The sequence below is a fragment of the Ananas comosus genome, linkage group 7 (assembly GCF_001540865.1).
Source record: "Ananas comosus cultivar F153 linkage group 7, ASM154086v1, whole genome shotgun sequence".
In the NCBI taxonomy this organism is placed as follows: Eukaryota; Viridiplantae; Streptophyta; class Magnoliopsida; order Poales; family Bromeliaceae; genus Ananas; species Ananas comosus.
Genome location: NC_033627.1, coordinates 6,620,461 through 6,637,714, shown reverse-complemented (window position 1 = coordinate 6,637,714; position 17,254 = coordinate 6,620,461).

The window sequence follows — 17,254 nt, the reverse complement described above, 5'->3', positions numbered from 1 at the left end:
TGAATCGGAGTTTTAAATCATAAGTTATGATTTTTTGAAGATTCACTATCTTTAAAAAAAAAAAAAAAAATCGGATACCACACAGCTTGGAGTCTCGTGGGCGCGCACGCGGGCCGCGCAGGCCGCATCTACGCGACAAGCCCCGCAACCAGGCGGGCCTCGCGCAGGCTGCAAACCGCACGCAGGCTGCGGGCCACGCGCCGCACGGGCCACGCAAGCCGCGCGCCGGGCGCAAGCCACGCGCCACGCAGGCTACGCGAGCCATGCGCAGGCTGCGCAGGCCTCGCAGGCCGCGTGAACGCGGGCCGCACAGGCCTAGCAGGCAGCGCGCAAACCGCGCGGGCTAACATGCACAGTGCGTGCCGCTCAGGCCACGCGGTCCAAGCGCGCCGCGTGGGCCAAGCACGCCGCACTGGCCACGCGGGCTGCGCGGGCCGCGCGTAGGCTCCACGCAAACTGCGCGGGCCGCGCGCAAGTCACGTGTGCCGAGCACGGGCCGGCCTCCCGGGCCGCGTGCGAGGCCTGCGCGGGCAAGCAGGCCGCGCGCGCTGGCAAGCGCACGCAAGCTGCGCAAGCCAGCAGAATGCTCGGGCCATTCGGGCCGTGCGGGCCGTTCGGACCGCGCACGCGGGCTAGCCAGAAGACCTGGCGCTGGCCAGTATGCGCAGGCCGGATAGGCCGGGCCGCATGCGGGGCAACAGCCCATGCGCGGACCTGCAGAAAATTTTCTTGGGTCTTTTCTTTTCATTTTTTGCACTTTTTTTTTTAAAAAAAAGCGTATTCAATGATTAATATGCTTTCATGATATATTATGCATGGTCAATGGTTCAAAATGCTTTTGTGACATATTAGCATGCATTTAAAATTTTATAATGCTTTTTCTATTATGTATGGATACAATCTTTTAGCATAATATAAATTTTTTTTTGCATGCCTTATCAAGTGGGAATCTTTAATTTTGGTAGAGTATAATATATACTTTTACTCCCAAACATTTTGTGCATCTTAATTAAATAATTTAAAAAATTTGACATATGGTGTGTGATGTGATTATGAGCATAGCGACTTTTTTCTTTACGTATCTATGATCTAATTTTTAATTTATTTAATTAGAGATGGGGCAAAATTGAATACATGTATCGTGTACTAATTTTAAAATATTTTTCTGCGCATTGCATGAACTTAGTGAGATTAAATGGCCTCCAAACAAGTTGTTGTGGATTTAAACAAAGGCGAGAAATTAGATAGTGACAATTATGATATTTGGCACCGTAAAATTCAATATATTCTCGCTGAGCAAGAGGTCCTGAAAAACTTGAGTAATAAAATGGACCAACCCACAGAGGGCACCAGTGCCCAGGCTCGCCGAGATATGAAAGCCTATAATAATTGGCTTAAAAAGGATCGCATTGCTCGCATCACGTTGCTGAGCAGTATGCAGAATGATCTCTTGTGCCAGTGTGAGCAGTATCCGACTGCGTATGAAATGTGGGAGGCTCTCAAAGCAAAATTTGGTGTGACTTCGACCACAAGGTTGCGTAGTCTGACTATGCGGTTTGACAGTTATAAGAAGCGTGCCGATCAGACTATGAAACAGCACGTGAGAATAATGTCAAACATGATTCGCGAGTTAAAGTCGGTTGGCGGTACCTTAACTGATGAGCAGCAGATGCAAGCTATGATTCGCTCACTTCCCAATTCGTGGGAACATATGCGAGTAAATTTGACCCATAATGAAAATATTAAAACTTTTGAGGATGTTGCACGGCATTTGGAGTTGGAGGAGGAGCGCCTTGAGGCTGTTAAAACTCCAACTGCTAATGCTGCTGAGTTAAATTTTCGCAGAACATTTGGATTCACGCGAAAAAGGACTACTGGGCCTCAAAATCATACTGGATCCGCGCCTAAGAACACGAAGAATACTAAAAGAAAGAGAAGCAAACGAGGTAGTAAGAAGGACAAGTCAAAGATGACCTGCTTCAATTGTAATCAGCTAGGACACGTCGCTCGTGATTGCTCTGGGCCGAAGAAGACTCAGGAGCAACAAACCACGTAGCGAGAGATCGGATGGGATTCGTCGAGTATCGTCGTGTGCCTGCTGGGAGAAGAAGAGTATACATGGGGAACGATTCTAGTGTCGATGTGTTAGGCGTTGGCACATACAAGTTGATCATGCAAGGTGGTCGAACTTTGTACCTACATGATGTACTTTATACTTCAGGAATTCGACGGAACTTGTTTTCTATTCTTGCTATGCTACAGTTAGGCTTTTCTTTTCGTTTTGAGAATGATATAGTTAAGATTCATCTTGGAACTATTTATTATGGAAAAGATTTTTTGTCAAATGATTTTATGGTTTTGGACATTGATTATTATATTAATAATAGTGTTTCTTTTTCCTTGCTATCTTCTGCTGAGAATGATCACAATGTTTCAATTAAATGGCATGCACGTCTTGGTTATATTGGGCAGGATAGAATTATTAGATTAGTTAGAGACGGGCTATTGAGCTCGCTCACTAAAGTCGACCTGTCCACATGTGAACATTGTTTAGCGGGAAAAGCAAACCGAAAACCATTTGATAAAACTTCTAGGGCAGAATTTCCTTTACAATTTAATCCATTCCGACATTTGTGGCCCAATGAGTGTAAGGGCAAGACATGGTGCTTTTTACTTCATCACATTTATAGATGACCATACGCGCTTCGGTCATGTTTATTTGATCTCCTATAAGTCTGAAACATTGGATTGTTTTAGACGTTATATTAATAAGGTTGAGAATCAGTTAGATATGAAAATTAAAACCTTAAGAACTGATCAAGGCCGCGAGTATCTATCTAAACAATTCAAGAAATTGTGTGATGAGAAGGGAATAATCAGACAACTAACAATTCCTGGCACTCCGCAGCAAAATGGTGTAGCGGAGAGAAGAAATCGCACCTTACTTGACATGGTTAGGTCAATGATGGCGCAAGCAAATTTGCCTATCGCCTTTTGGGGAGATGCATTATTAACTGCTGCCTACATTCTTAATCATGTATCCTCCAAAACAGTACCTTCCGCCCCTTATGAATTATGGACAGGCAGGAAACCAAATATGGAGCACCTGCGTCCTTGGGGTTCGGCAGCTTATGTGCACAACAATTCGCATGAGCATGGAAAGTTAGGTCCTAGAGGAAAAACGTATATCTTTATAAGATACCCTCAACAATCTAAGGGATATGTGTTCATCAGAAAGCAGCCAGATACAAGTTTGACTGAAATTGAGTCGCGAGACGTTAAATTCCTCGAGGAGGATTTTCCTTATAGAAGTGAGGTTCGAAATGAAATTAAGTTCCATGAGATGGATGACTCTGGTATTGGCGCTTCTATTCGCTCAGTTGAGGCAGAGGAGGCGACTCCGATACCTCCTGGGGATAGTGGGAGTGACTTACCTTTAGAAAAAGAGCCTCAACTTCGTAGGAGCACGTGTGGGAGTTTCCCGTCATTGTTTTGAAATTGAGAGGGAAGCTTTCATGGTTACTGCACATGATGATGTGCCTGGATCTTTCCTAGGCTCTCTCATTACCTACTCATAAGGAAGGGTTGAATGCAATGATAGAGAAAATAGAATCGATGAAGTCAAATCATGTCTGGGACTTGATTGACTGAGCGCAAGGCAGACGGTTCAATCGATAGGTATAAGGCTCGCCTAGTAGCAAAGGGTTTTACACAACGAGAAGGCGTTGATTACGAGAAAACCTTTTCTCCTGTCATAAGTTTTGCTTCGATCTGCCTAATCTTGGCCATTGTCGCATATTTGGATTTGGAACTTTACCAAATGGACGTTAAAACTGCATTTCTCAATGGAGAACTGGATGAGGAGATCTATATGGATCAGCCTGCTGGCTTCTCTGTAAAGGTGAGGAGCATAAAGTTTGTAAGCTCCGACGATCCATTTATGAATTGAAGCATTCCTCCAGACAGTGGTATATTCAATTTCATCGAGCCATCACTGAAGATGGGTTTACGATGATTGAAGAAGATCACTGTGTGTATGTTAAACGGTCCAAAGAATTTTTTCTAATCCTTTCCTTATATGTTGATGACATCCTATTGGCCGGGAATAATAAGGAGATGATTGTCGCCACTCAGACGTGGCTGTCCTCTAATTTTGAGATGAAGGATATTTGTGAAGCGAATTATATGCTCGGAGTTAAGATACTACGAGATCGTTCAAAGAAACTTTTAGGTCTGTCTCAAGAGACTTACCTAAGAAAAGTTTTAGAATGATTTCAGATGCACAATTGCAAACCCATTGACACTCCTATTGCTAAACGTCAGAGTCTGAACCTTAAACAGTGCCCTAAAACTTCTGAAGAGAAGGATAAGATGAATCAGATTCCATATGCTAATGCGGTCGGAAGCCTGATGTATGCTATGATGTGTACTCGGCCTGATATATGTTATTGCGTGGGCCTGGTTAGCCGTTTTCAGTCTAATTCGGGATTGGACCACTGGAAGACTGTTAAAAGGATACTTCGTTACCTTAGAAGTACGATAGATTATGTGCTGTGCTATCAAGGTACGGATTTGCGTCTCATCGGTTATAGTGTTGCGGATTGGGCTGGTGACCTAGATGAGCGTAAGTCGACCTCAGGATATGCATTCTTACTTGACAATGGCGCCATATCTTGGAGTAGTAAGAAACAGACTTGCGTAACTCTTTCCACCATTGAGGCGGAGTTCGCGGCGTGTTCTGCAGCGGCTCAGGAGGCTATCTGGTTGAGGAGGTTCCTTCGAGACATTAGGATTGTCGCTTGTACTTCCGTTCCTGTGACGATCTATTGTGATAATATTGCAGCGATTGCATACTCGAAGGACCCGAAATATCATGCCAAGACTAAGCACATCGACTTAAAGTATCACTTTGTTCGTGAGGCAGTGGCGCAGAAGGAAATAATCCTAGAACACATCTTTTCTTATTGTAATATTTTTGGTTATTTAATTACAACTTATTACTTTGGCAAAGATATTTGGTAAGATTAGCACACGTGCATATATTTTCTATATTGTTGTAGAACGGATTGATAGTATGTTGCAGGCCGATTGGCCCTCTCACATGGGCAATCATTCTTTTTGGCGCTGTAGAGAGCGAGCGAAAATTGAGGCATTAATGGAAGCCGCCTTGGTTGGCACCAAGATGAGGTCATTAATGAGACCAAATACGAATAGTCCCATGATTCGTATGGCCTGTATATTAAGAGCCGGATGTGAGCTCACCGTTTGGCGCTTGAGATAGCGAGCAAATGGAGAACTCAGGCTAGACACTCCGGGAGTGACTGAGCTAAGATCCGTATGACATTGAGAAAGACATACGCTTATTTGGATTTTCTGTAATAGTATGTATTTCATACTACATGTGCTGGGCGACAAAATAACGAAGATGAGTGAATGGATCTCTGCTTCCTCATCGTGTGAGTTCTCACGGGCATTATTTTGAGACGATGTCCTATATATGTTAGATGCCCTTAGTGACTTTTGATTATGTCATTAAGTGAAAGAATTGATGTTGCTATTTTGGCATGTTTCCTACGGCTATGAGTGATGTGGCTTTACGGGGCATTGCTGGGAAAGCAATCAGTTCTCAACTCGATGGCATGAGGGCTCAAGGAAGATTAGCTGAATTACATTCAGACACTTTGACTCATTGTCGACAGGTTCTGTCGCTTCAGCATAGCGAAACAATTATGAGTATAGTGTCATAATGTGCGCAACAGAGGTTAGCATGGCTCTTCGAGAGATTAGAGATGCTGAACCTGATGTAATTCAAATTGTCTAGGGCATCACGAGTCTAATATTTCTTTTTGAGGGTCGATGTCTCTATGCTGGCCATATGCAGTTTCTAGTATAGAGTTCCCAAAATGCAGGTTTACTCGGCGGTCGCACTGTTCATTTTCCTGTAAGAATAGAATTAATAGTGGTGTAATATTGAGAAAGTGGTTACGATGGCATCGATCCCGTCATGTGCGAGTAGGAGATGTTGGCATTCGGTTAAATCGAATCGGGTGCGCCCATAATCGGGCTCGATCCGACGGTTATTATAATATCTAATTGGGTTAGGATTAATCTCACTTTTAAATTGGAAAGCTATTTAGAGATAAAATCTAATCATATTAGGTTAACGATTAATAACTGATTTGGCCTTATCTCTTACGCTATTAGGATTTTGGAATCCTTTATAAATATACGGGCGATCCCACAAAAAAAAGAGAACGGAAAAGGAAAGAGAATAAGAAAACAAAAAGAGAGATACCACATTCTCTATTAACCTATTATTCTAGAAGGACTTGAACGGTGAATTTGCGATCGTACTCGTTTGTAGTTCAATCCACCGCGAGTTCGGAGTGTTAAAAGACCTTCAAGGACGATCCAAGGACACGTGAATCAATCTCTACGATCCGGGCTCGTCGCGTTGTAGCGCGAATCGCTTCCGCAAAAGATACGAACGAATACTTCCGTTGCATTCTACAATGTTATATGAACTATTTTATGATTACACTATAGTTTGGGTGGGCCGGTGTACTTATTAGGTTATAATTAGCTAATTATAGCTCTACATCACCTTGTATTTGGTGCTGTTACATATTTATACAGATGCTCGTGTACTGGTTCGGTCCGCTTATGATAAATTTTCGGGATAATTGACTATATACCTCTCATACGTTTAAAAATATTCAAATTATTTATTATATTTTTTTTAAATAATCCTCATATGTTCCACCGTTATTGTAAAATACCCCCGCAGTTATCTTCTGTTAACTTAGCTTCGGTTAAACATGAGTTAAATATCTACCACAGTTAAAAAAAAATTAAAATACCAATTTTGCCCTTAACTTAAGGGCAAATAAGAAATGTTGGTGACGATAGGAGGGTATATTGGAAAAGACCAAAAGTCAAAATACTTTTTATGCCCATGACTTTATGGGCAAATAAGAAAGTCAGTGATGGTGAAAGGGTATATTTGAAAGAGCAAAATAATAATTTTACAGAGATAACAGGTTAATTAACAGATTTTAACTCTAAGGATATATTAGAAATAGGTTGGAACGTAGAAAGGGTATTTTCAATATTAACCTTCTAAGAGGGGTAAATCAGAAAGTAGGAAACTTTTCAGGAATATATAAGCAATTGCCCCTAAATTTTAAGAAGAAAATCAAACCTTTAATATAAGAAGGGAAAACTTCAAATACCATTTCTATGGTTTTACACTTTCTCACTTTAGTACCCTGTGGTTTAAAGTGTATCAATTTAGTGCCATATGGTTTCATTTTTATTTTTTTATTATCAATTTCACTAATTTTTTTCGTTAAATCAATGACAAAGTTAAAACTAAAGGGTACTAAAGTAAAAATTCGATAAATCTGGTTGAGATATCTGAAGTTTTTTGTACATAATTTAACAAAATATTAACGGAGAAACTGACGAAAAGATAAAAATGAAATCACAGGATACTAATTTAATATACTTTAAATTATAGAGTACGAAAGTGAGAAAGTGCGAAACCACTAGAGTGGTATTTGAAGTTAGCCCATATGAGAAGAATAGTTTCGGCAAAATAAAAGATAATTGATTTTTTTTATAAAAAAAATAAAGCAACCGGCTTAACCAAGTTGCATGCAATCACGGTATAGGGTGATTCTTTTTTCTTTTTTTTTTCCTGCTGGGAGCGGGATAACAATGTTTGGACATTTTGAAATAAATAATGCATATATGTACATGAACAAGTGACTTAAAAATTTTAGAGTAATACCGACCACCCTAGAGCAAGTGGCAAAAAATTTGGTGGTTGGTACCTAAGGTTCCAAGTTCGAATTCTAGTTGATTCACATTTCCAGCTAAGTTTATTTCTAAATGAAATAAACAAAGCGCGTAACGTACTACCTATCTCTAAAAAAAAAAAAAAAATTTTAGAATAAAGATTTTATACCTTTTAACTCTGGTCACTGTCCATTTTTTCAGTAGACGATGTGGATTAACATAACCAATAGTATAATTGGTTATAACTTATAAGTTAGCTTTCACGAAAATTGACACGAGACACGAAATACGACATGACTTGAACACATCGACTCGATAGCTTTCAACAAATTAGAACACATACACGACATTTACACCGCTGAAAAACTATAATATTATTAAGATAATAATATATATTTATTATATATAAAATATTAATTTCGATAAAATACTATTATATTTCTCATATAAATAAAAGTTAGTAAATTTTCATTAATAATTCATATATCTTTTTAAAAATAATTCTTTACTATATATAATTTATTTATATTATCAAAAAATTTTTATGTATTCATCAAAAAGCTAAAATATTTATCATCTTATATTATATATGGATAAAAAAGTAAATAAAAATATGTATATATTATTTTAATTATTTGCGCTATGAATCGGTATTGAACATACATCAAAAGAGTGTTCTCATCGGACGCATGTCCGACACGAACATGCGCATGTCTAATACGGACACGTGTGGCTTACAGACATGTCCCTGATACATAGATTATATGCTTTCTATATCCGGTAGCGGTCACCTGATAAGGGGATTTTTATATTCTATAAAAAAGACTACAGCGTGCACATGCATAGAATTAAAACGTACACCTCTCAACTATAGGTTTTTTTGAAAATATCCTCAAAGGTATTAATAGTTTCATAAAATTTAACAATTAAAATAAAAGTTAATTAATAGTTAATATCTTCAGAAAATCATCAACTTTAGACTAAATTGCACTATTAGTCTTCAAATTATGAGGCAGGCACGTGACATTTGGTTCTCAAACTTTTATTTATTATAATTTTTTGCTCAAATTTTCTTAATTATTGTAATCTAACTCTCACAACGTAATTTAGTTGATTAAATTGTAATGTATTATTGTGAGATAATGTGTTAATGCTAAAAATTGAAATTAACATGCCGACCTAACCCACGTATGAGACAATAAGGACACGTGGTATACCAGGAGTCGGCAATAAGACGCCTGAAGGTTTTAGGCGGGAACGGTTGAGAAGTGGGGCGTAACTTCCACGATGGGGCGTAACTTCCATGAGGAGTGGGCGTAACTTCCACGATCATGGTTGCAATCACTCCCCCCACTATTTTCAACCGACCAATAATGTGGGCTGAGAAGACATCACTATAAATAGTAACTTCAAAGCCTGTAATAAAGGTCTTTCTCCCCCCTGAACGAGAAGACCACCCTTATTTTCTTGCAATTTTATCACTTTTCTAGGAGTAGTCTAAATGTAATCTTTTCTTTTTCGCATTTATTGCTTTCCTAGGAGTAGTTTTTAAGTAGAACCCTGATGTCTGTCTGCCCCACGGGCATCACTCCATTGTAAACTACATATTTGCAAAGTCAATATGCCCTTCGGGCACACTCTGTTATATATATATATATATATATATATATATATATATATATATATATATATATATATATATATATATATATATATATATATATATATATATATATAGGCATTCAGCTCTTTCAGCCGACGAGTCATTGTGTATTTCATTTATTCGGCTCTTTCAGCCGATCAATTACTGTGTACTTTTTTCATTCGGCTCTTCTGCCGACATTGATCCCTACACAGTTCATACATTCGGCTCATCCAGCCGAACCGATTCTACAGTAAAGGTTTTCGGATCTGGCTGATTCGATCCCTCATCAGCCGAATCGCTTGATTTATCGAAGGGCGCAAACTTCGAGGGTCATTATCCGCAGTTGTTCCTCACCCCGACGCGCTTCCCAAGGAGGATCTTTGACCGGGTCAAGGGTCGAAAAATTCGGCTACCAATAATTTTTGGCATGCCCGGTGGGACCCAATTTTAGGTAAATTCACATTTTTATTGAAATTATGGCTGATGATAATGCTATGAATTTGCGCAATCGGGTTGTTCCTAGAAATTCTGGGAATGATCAACCTAGCGATTCAGACAATGCTAGCGAACGCCAAGTAGTTTCGCCAGTTTAAGGAGAAACTAGTGGACAGTCGGCTTATCAAGAGCCGACTCTAACTCAGGCACTCGGCCAGATGATCCGAGTCCTGCAAACTATAGATCAAAATATCCATCAAAGTACCGCTCGATTAGACGCGGTACTGGCCGCCATCATGGTCTATAATGAAAATATTGTTCGAATCAAATAGTTATTTACCCAAAACGAGCAACCTTACGGGGGGCAACAGGGGCCTCTAACTGCGCCGGCGCAACAAAATTCAGTCACACTGGCGGTCTCACATGCGCAACTGCAAATGGCACATTTCCAGGCTGCTTATAGGCCAGCGAATATAAACACTGGCCCGCAGTCAGAGATTGCATCCGGTTTACTTCCTTTACCAGCTTATCATGCCCAAAATGCGGGGATTAGAGCTGGGGGGCAGGCCCCTAATACTATGCAAGGAGCGAACCCTGCAATACATAATTATGGAGTTCCTCAAGGGCCGAATCCGGCTCAAGCACAAGCTCCGCTTCCCATACAAGGGAATAACAATGAACTGTATGATCAAATTGAGGAAGTCATCCGGAATACCTTCGAGTAGGGGCCAGGCCGGCTATACGGCCTGTTTTTCGATCCCCGTATCCCGCAAACATAGATGCAGAGCATCCTTATCCGGCGAATTGGAAAATGCCGAAATTTGACAAGTTTTTCGAAGATGAGACCGAAAATACGGTCGAACATGCTGCACGGTTCACGGCACAGTGCCAGGAAGCTGCCGCAGACCCATTTTTGAAACTTATGTTATTCAACACCTCGTTAACCAAGACAGCTTTTACTTGGTACACGAATCTACCCGCTAATTTCGTCCCAGATTGGGACGAATTAGAAGAAAAATTTCATGAGCAGTTTTACAGATCAGAACCAGAATTGTTGGTAGCTGATTTAGCCCAATTTAAACAAAGAACATGCGAATCGGTTGAAGAATATTTAAACCGATTCAAGACGGCCAGAAGTCGATGCTTTGTCAGGATATTCGAATCAGAGTTCGCCAAAATGGCGTTAAATGGTCTGCATTTTAAGATAAAAGACCATTTTCAAGATAAGTATTTTTCTAACCTATTTGACCTAGATGTTCGGGTTGCCCAATATGAGAAATTCCGGAAGGAAAGTGAGGACGATCGGCTGCAATGGAGCCGATATAAAAATCAAAGCAAAGGTAAGGAGAAATTCTTGATAGAAGAACAGTCGGTTCAAGAAGAGCTAGCCAATCGAGTGAAAGTAAAGAATCGGCTAATAAAGCTGAGATATATGCGGCTGGTAAAGAGCCACTTTCTTCAAAGAGAAATCCTTGATAGAAGAACATTCGGTTCAAGAAGAGCCGAACCAATCGAGTAAAAATAAAGAATTGGCTGATGAAGCCGAGATATAGCCACTTTCTTCAAAGAGAATTTCTTGATAGAAAAAAATTCGTTTCAAGAAGAGCCGAACCAATCGAATAAAAGTAAAGAATCGGCTGATGAAGCCTAGATATATGTGGCTGGGAAGATAAAGCGTCGTTTTCTTAAAGCCGACCAAGACCAGCAAAACTAAAGCTTGGGTCTCGGCTGTGTCATTTGAGCAGTCGATTTGGCACCAATAGTCATCCAAATGTTCATTCGAAGGACTATTGGGGGGGCATTGTTGATGCCAAAATTGAAATTAACATGCCGACCTAACCCACGTATGAGCCAATAAGTACACGTGGTACACCAGGAGTCGGCAATAAGGCGCCTGAAGGTTCTAGGCGGGAACGGTTGAGAAGTGGGGCGTAACTTCCACGATGGGGCATAACTTCCATGAGGAGTGGGTGTAACTTTCACGATCATGGTTACAACCACTTCCCCCACTACTTTCAACCGACCAATAATGTGGGCTGAGAAGACATCACTATAAATAGTAACTTCAAAACCTATAATAAGAGTTTTTCACCCTCCTGAACGAGAAGACCACCCTTATTTCTTTACAATTTTATCGCTTTTCTAGGAGTAGTATGAATGTAAACTTTTCTTTTTCGTATTTACTACTTTCCTAGGAGTAGTTTTTAAGTAGAACCCTGGAGTCTGTCTGCCCCACGGGCATCACTCTGTTGTAAACTACATATTTGCAGAGTCTGTATGCCCTTCGGGCACACTCTGTTTTATTAATATATATATATATANTGTAAACTACATATTTGCAGAGTCTGTATGCCCTTCGGGCACACTCTGTTTTATTAATATATATATATATATATATATATATATATATATATATATATATTTAGGCATTCGGCTCTTTCAGCCGACCAGTCATTGTGTATTTTATTTATTCGGCTCTTTCAGCCGACCAGTTACTGTGTACTACTTCCATTCGGTTCTTCTGCCGACATTGATCCCTGCACAGTTCATACATTCGGCTCATCCAGCCGAACCGATTCTACAGTAAAGGTTTTCGAACCCGGCTGATTTCATCCCTCATCAGTCGAATCGCTTGATATGTCGAAGGGCGCAAACTTCGAGGGTCATTATCCGCAGCCATTCCTCACCTCGACACGCTTCCCGAGGAGGATCTTTGACCGGGTCAAGGATCGGAAAATTCGGCTACCAACATAATGATACAATAGTATTATGCTTGATGATAAAGAAATAATTAAGATGTTGTTTTGTGGTGGCATCAGCGACAAATTATTATTAAATAATAAAATAATTTATTAATTTATTATTTATAATTTATTATTAATAATTTAATGTATTTATCCATAAAATAATATTTATATTGATCAATGATTAATATTTCTATTAATCTAATTAATTTTTTACTAATTATCTAGCTAAAATAATTTACTAACTAATTAAAAAATTAAATTATTTTTATAATTAATTAATTAATTAATATTTTTATAATCTTATACATATTCATAGCTAATAAATTTATTAATTTACTAAATTATTTTTAATTAATATTTTGATGTTAATTAACTGGCCTTTTTGCATAAAAAATCCACTAGTTTTGGGCTTCTGCAAAATTGGGTTGCTTTTTTTTATTTTGCAGATTCGGTCCGGATTTTTAGTAAACTAACCAAAATGCCCTTATTACTTTTTGTCTGTCCTCTTTTTTTTTTTCTTCTCTCGTTCCTTTTTTTTCCTTTTCGAAGAAGGTAGCCGAGGCGGGAGGCGGAAACAGCGTACCTCTCCTTTGCCCCTCACGCCCTCATCCTTCGCCCGCGCACCCCCTTTCCTCCTCACCTCCGACCCCGTCGAGGCTGTGCGGCGATTTCTATTTTTTTTCCTCTCCGACCCTCCTCCACTGCCTCGACAGCCCGCCGCCGGCGACGAAAAGGAAGTGCTTCTCGGGGACGAGAAGCACACCGGCGAGAGGGGGGAGAAAACTCCGGCGAGAGCGGTGACTGCAATAGAAGGCAAAGGAGAGATCGTGACAAAATAAAATTATAAAAAAATAAAATAAAAAATATTTTTTCTTTCTATATGAAAAATTTAAAATTATATAAAAAGAAAGAAGATAATGAAATTGCACTGATAAAATAATGTTACACTATTTAAAAAAAATTTTGCACTATTTTAAATAAACGTTGCATTCTTTGAGACAGAAATTACACTCTTTGGAATCAGATTTACACTCTTTAGAATGAAGTTGCACTATTTAGATGAAATTTACATTATTTCTTTTTTCTTCTTCTTCCTTCAATTTACACTATTTTTTTCTTTCTCTTATTCCTCCTCCTTTCTTCTCCTTCTCCTCCCTAAAGCCCTACAAAGAAGGTGGGATGCGGGCCCTTGTTGGCGGCGGCAGCAAAGCGGAGAAGGTGGGATGCAGCCTCTATTACTGCTACTGTTGCTGTTGCTACTACATCTGCATCAATAGCATCCACATCTGTGCCTCTGGAGCTCATACTTTATTCCCGCGTCGGCGGCCCCATCCGGTCGGCATGCTCCGACCTCTCGGACGTCCTCCGGCGCTACAAGAACTAGACGCCCTTCTCGGCCTGCCTCGATGACATCCTCTCCGTGGCCGAGCCCCTCCACCTCCGCGGCTGCCAGGCCCTCACCCACTGGCGCTGCTTCTCCCCTACCGTCTCCAGGGCCCTCCCAGCCTCGCTCCTCCCCTTCCACCCCTTCTCCTCGGGCCCCCTCAAGGACTCCGCCGTCCTCTGGCCCAGCACTTCGCTCTGCCGCTCCTTCTCCTACCTCCCTGGCACCGCCGTCCTTAGCTTCGACCTCGTCCGCACCGAGCCCGCACGCTTTATATTGACCTGCTCCGCCCTCGACCTCACGCTCCCACAGTTCCTCCGCCTCGCCCACTCCTATGGCGCTGTCCCGATCCGCCTCGCGCTCGGCGTGGGCGGCGGCACCAGCACCGACACCCTCGCCGCGCGGCTTCGCCTCCTCGCCAACGCTACCATGCTGACGACTACCATGAACTTGGGTGTCACGCCCCGGGACCGATGCCAATTTGGCCCGACCCGAGCACGTCAAACAGACGCCGAGCGGACAGAGTTTCCCCTATCTGCCCAAGGCTCATCACATGTACATTTTCATCAATAGAGAAAAGCACTAGCGGAAACATACACAAACGGCTTACGCGAGGGTAAGCAATAGCCATTAGTGAAAGAAAGGAAAACTAAACATCTACAAAAGTAATATGATTCATTTTAGATCACATACATTGCATCTTTCTCTTACATTTAGGATTCTTTGCATTTCATTACATAATTTCATCATTTCTTTCTTACATCATATTTACCTCAAAATGAGCTTTACATTCTTTCTTTACATCACTAATCATCAAGTACAAAAGATGATACAAGGGTGTCTTACTAACAAAATGTACCCAACTTTGATGGCCTGTGACTAAAGCGCGATACCTCTCTCGGATCGCTCGCCGGCCTCGCTCGGTCGCCGGCTATGTGGAAATAGTGGCGGTGAGAACTACAACAAAGTTCCCAGTGGGTTCGGCCTCAGATCACCGACTTTCCCACTAGGACTAACTCAGGCATAATAGAAAGAATAAGCTGATATAGTAACCATCTATACATGATGCTAATTATGCCTGAACAATAAAGTAAGGAGTATGGCTCAACATTTAAATAATGCAGATTATGCAATTCTTTGTTCTCTTTATTTTTACTCTATGATTATTTTGCTCTTTGTTCTTTAATCTCAAGGCTACCGGGGGTATCGCCACATTAACTTGCTTCACATTAAGTCATCATCGCAGAAAACTCACCCGCTAGGACCGTCCTTCGGGTTTACTCCAACCCGTGATGCATAACTCCGGAGCGCATCGCCAAGGGAGCGACGCCCTCGAGCACGGAACTCATAGGAAGTATGATCATATCCTTAACTCAAAGGATTTACAATTCAATTTTGACTTTACACTAACTCTAGTGTTCTTTACATCGCTTTGTGTGCTAACTCTAGCAATTAATTTTTTACATTCTTTACTTCTTGGCTACCCTAGCATTTCATGTTCTTTACTCCCACATTACCTTAACTTTAACTATTGTCATTTTCATATCTTTACAATACATTGGTTCTTCTACTCACACTATCTCTAGTGTATTTCAGTTAACTTATCGAATGCCACTCGATCTATGTCATTGTGTCACTCTGTCTTTTGCTCATTATGGTGCTCACTTCTCTCATGATACATATAGGGTTTTCGACGTTTATATAGTTCTCATTTTATCATATTATGAAGTTGTACTCACAAATCATGCATCATTACATTTTTATCATTACTTTACCCTAAAATGCATGCCACAAATAGTATATAATACTCAAATGAATGACACATTAGGCATAGAGAGAAGTTCAATGAGTTTGAGAAGCACCACCCACCTCGTAGAGTCTTATTTAGGTGCTCCGACGATTTTCTTGAGTGATTTATAGGTCCTCCGTTCGGTCACTGCGTAAACGCAACAACTTTAGGCATTTCTTGCCATATCTCCTAATTAGACTTTTCGTAATTAATCGAGCGCCACCAACGCCGCTCGGAAATACCCCAATTAGGTGTCTAGTAGGGTCAATCGTGATTAGAAACCCTCATCGACAAACCCAATGTTGGTGCCCTAGCTCCGAATAATATCTCAAACTAGTTGTTTTGATTCTCAAAAGGAAGCAAAATAGCTTCTTATACTTCTAAAAAGTCCATTAGAACCATCTTTAGACAAATCAAAACCCTACTTAGGGTTTCACCATGAGAGGTGATGAAGCTCACCTCGAGCTTCACCATTTCTATGGTCTTGATCTCAAAAGAAGCAAAAGAAAAGCTTCAAATACTCAAATGGTTCCATAAAACCCATTTCAAGCTTAATCCAAACCCTAGATTAGGTTCTACCATGATTAGGGTTCAAAGCTTACCTTGTAAGCCCTCATTTTCCAAGCTAGAGATGAGGGAGAGGGAGTTTCTTCACTTCCTCTTCTTCTTCTCCTTTTTCTTCTCCTTTTTTTCCTTCCTTTCCTTGTCTTCTTCTTCTCCTTCTTTGTCTTCTAGAGAGAGAGGGAGAGGGATGAGTTTGGGTGTGAGAGAATGAGAGGGAGAGGCTCTCTCAGCCCTAAACATGACCCACATAAAGCATTTTTGCATATAAGTCCCTCAGCTTTGATCTCATTACACTGCCCGAACTGGGCAGTTCGCGCAGCCGGGGACCGGTCTCTCCTTCAGGGACCGGTTCCCGAAGGTCGTCCCAGCGCAGCCAGCGCTGCTGCGCGCAGTGCAACCGGTCTCTCCTTCAGGGACCGGTCTCTCGGGGACCGGTCTCTCAGGCAGGGACTGGTTCCCGAGAGCTGGTTTCTCAGGACTTAGCCGATTTTTCGGCTGTCTAACCTCATACGCGTTCGGGGACCAGTCTCTCCCACCAGGGACCGGTCCCCGAGAGCTCAAAATCTGCAGCTTGCAGAATTTGATTCTATAGCTCTCGAAAACCTCCCGTAACTCGCTTTTAATCGTTTTAACACCTTCGGACTTTCCGAAGTGTACCGTCCTCGCACTTTGGTCAATTTGACTAAAGTTCGATATTTACTTTCCGAATTTTTGGTATATTACATTGGGCGCCCCTTACTCCTAGGCCGTTGCCCTCCGCGGCCTCGTCCCGCTCCACGCCCCGCTCCCAACAGCGGTTCCCCCTATATAGTGCTGATGCGGATGCTGCGGCCACCAGAGGCCCGCATCCTACCTTCTTCGTAGGACTTCAGGGAGGAGAAGGAGAAGAA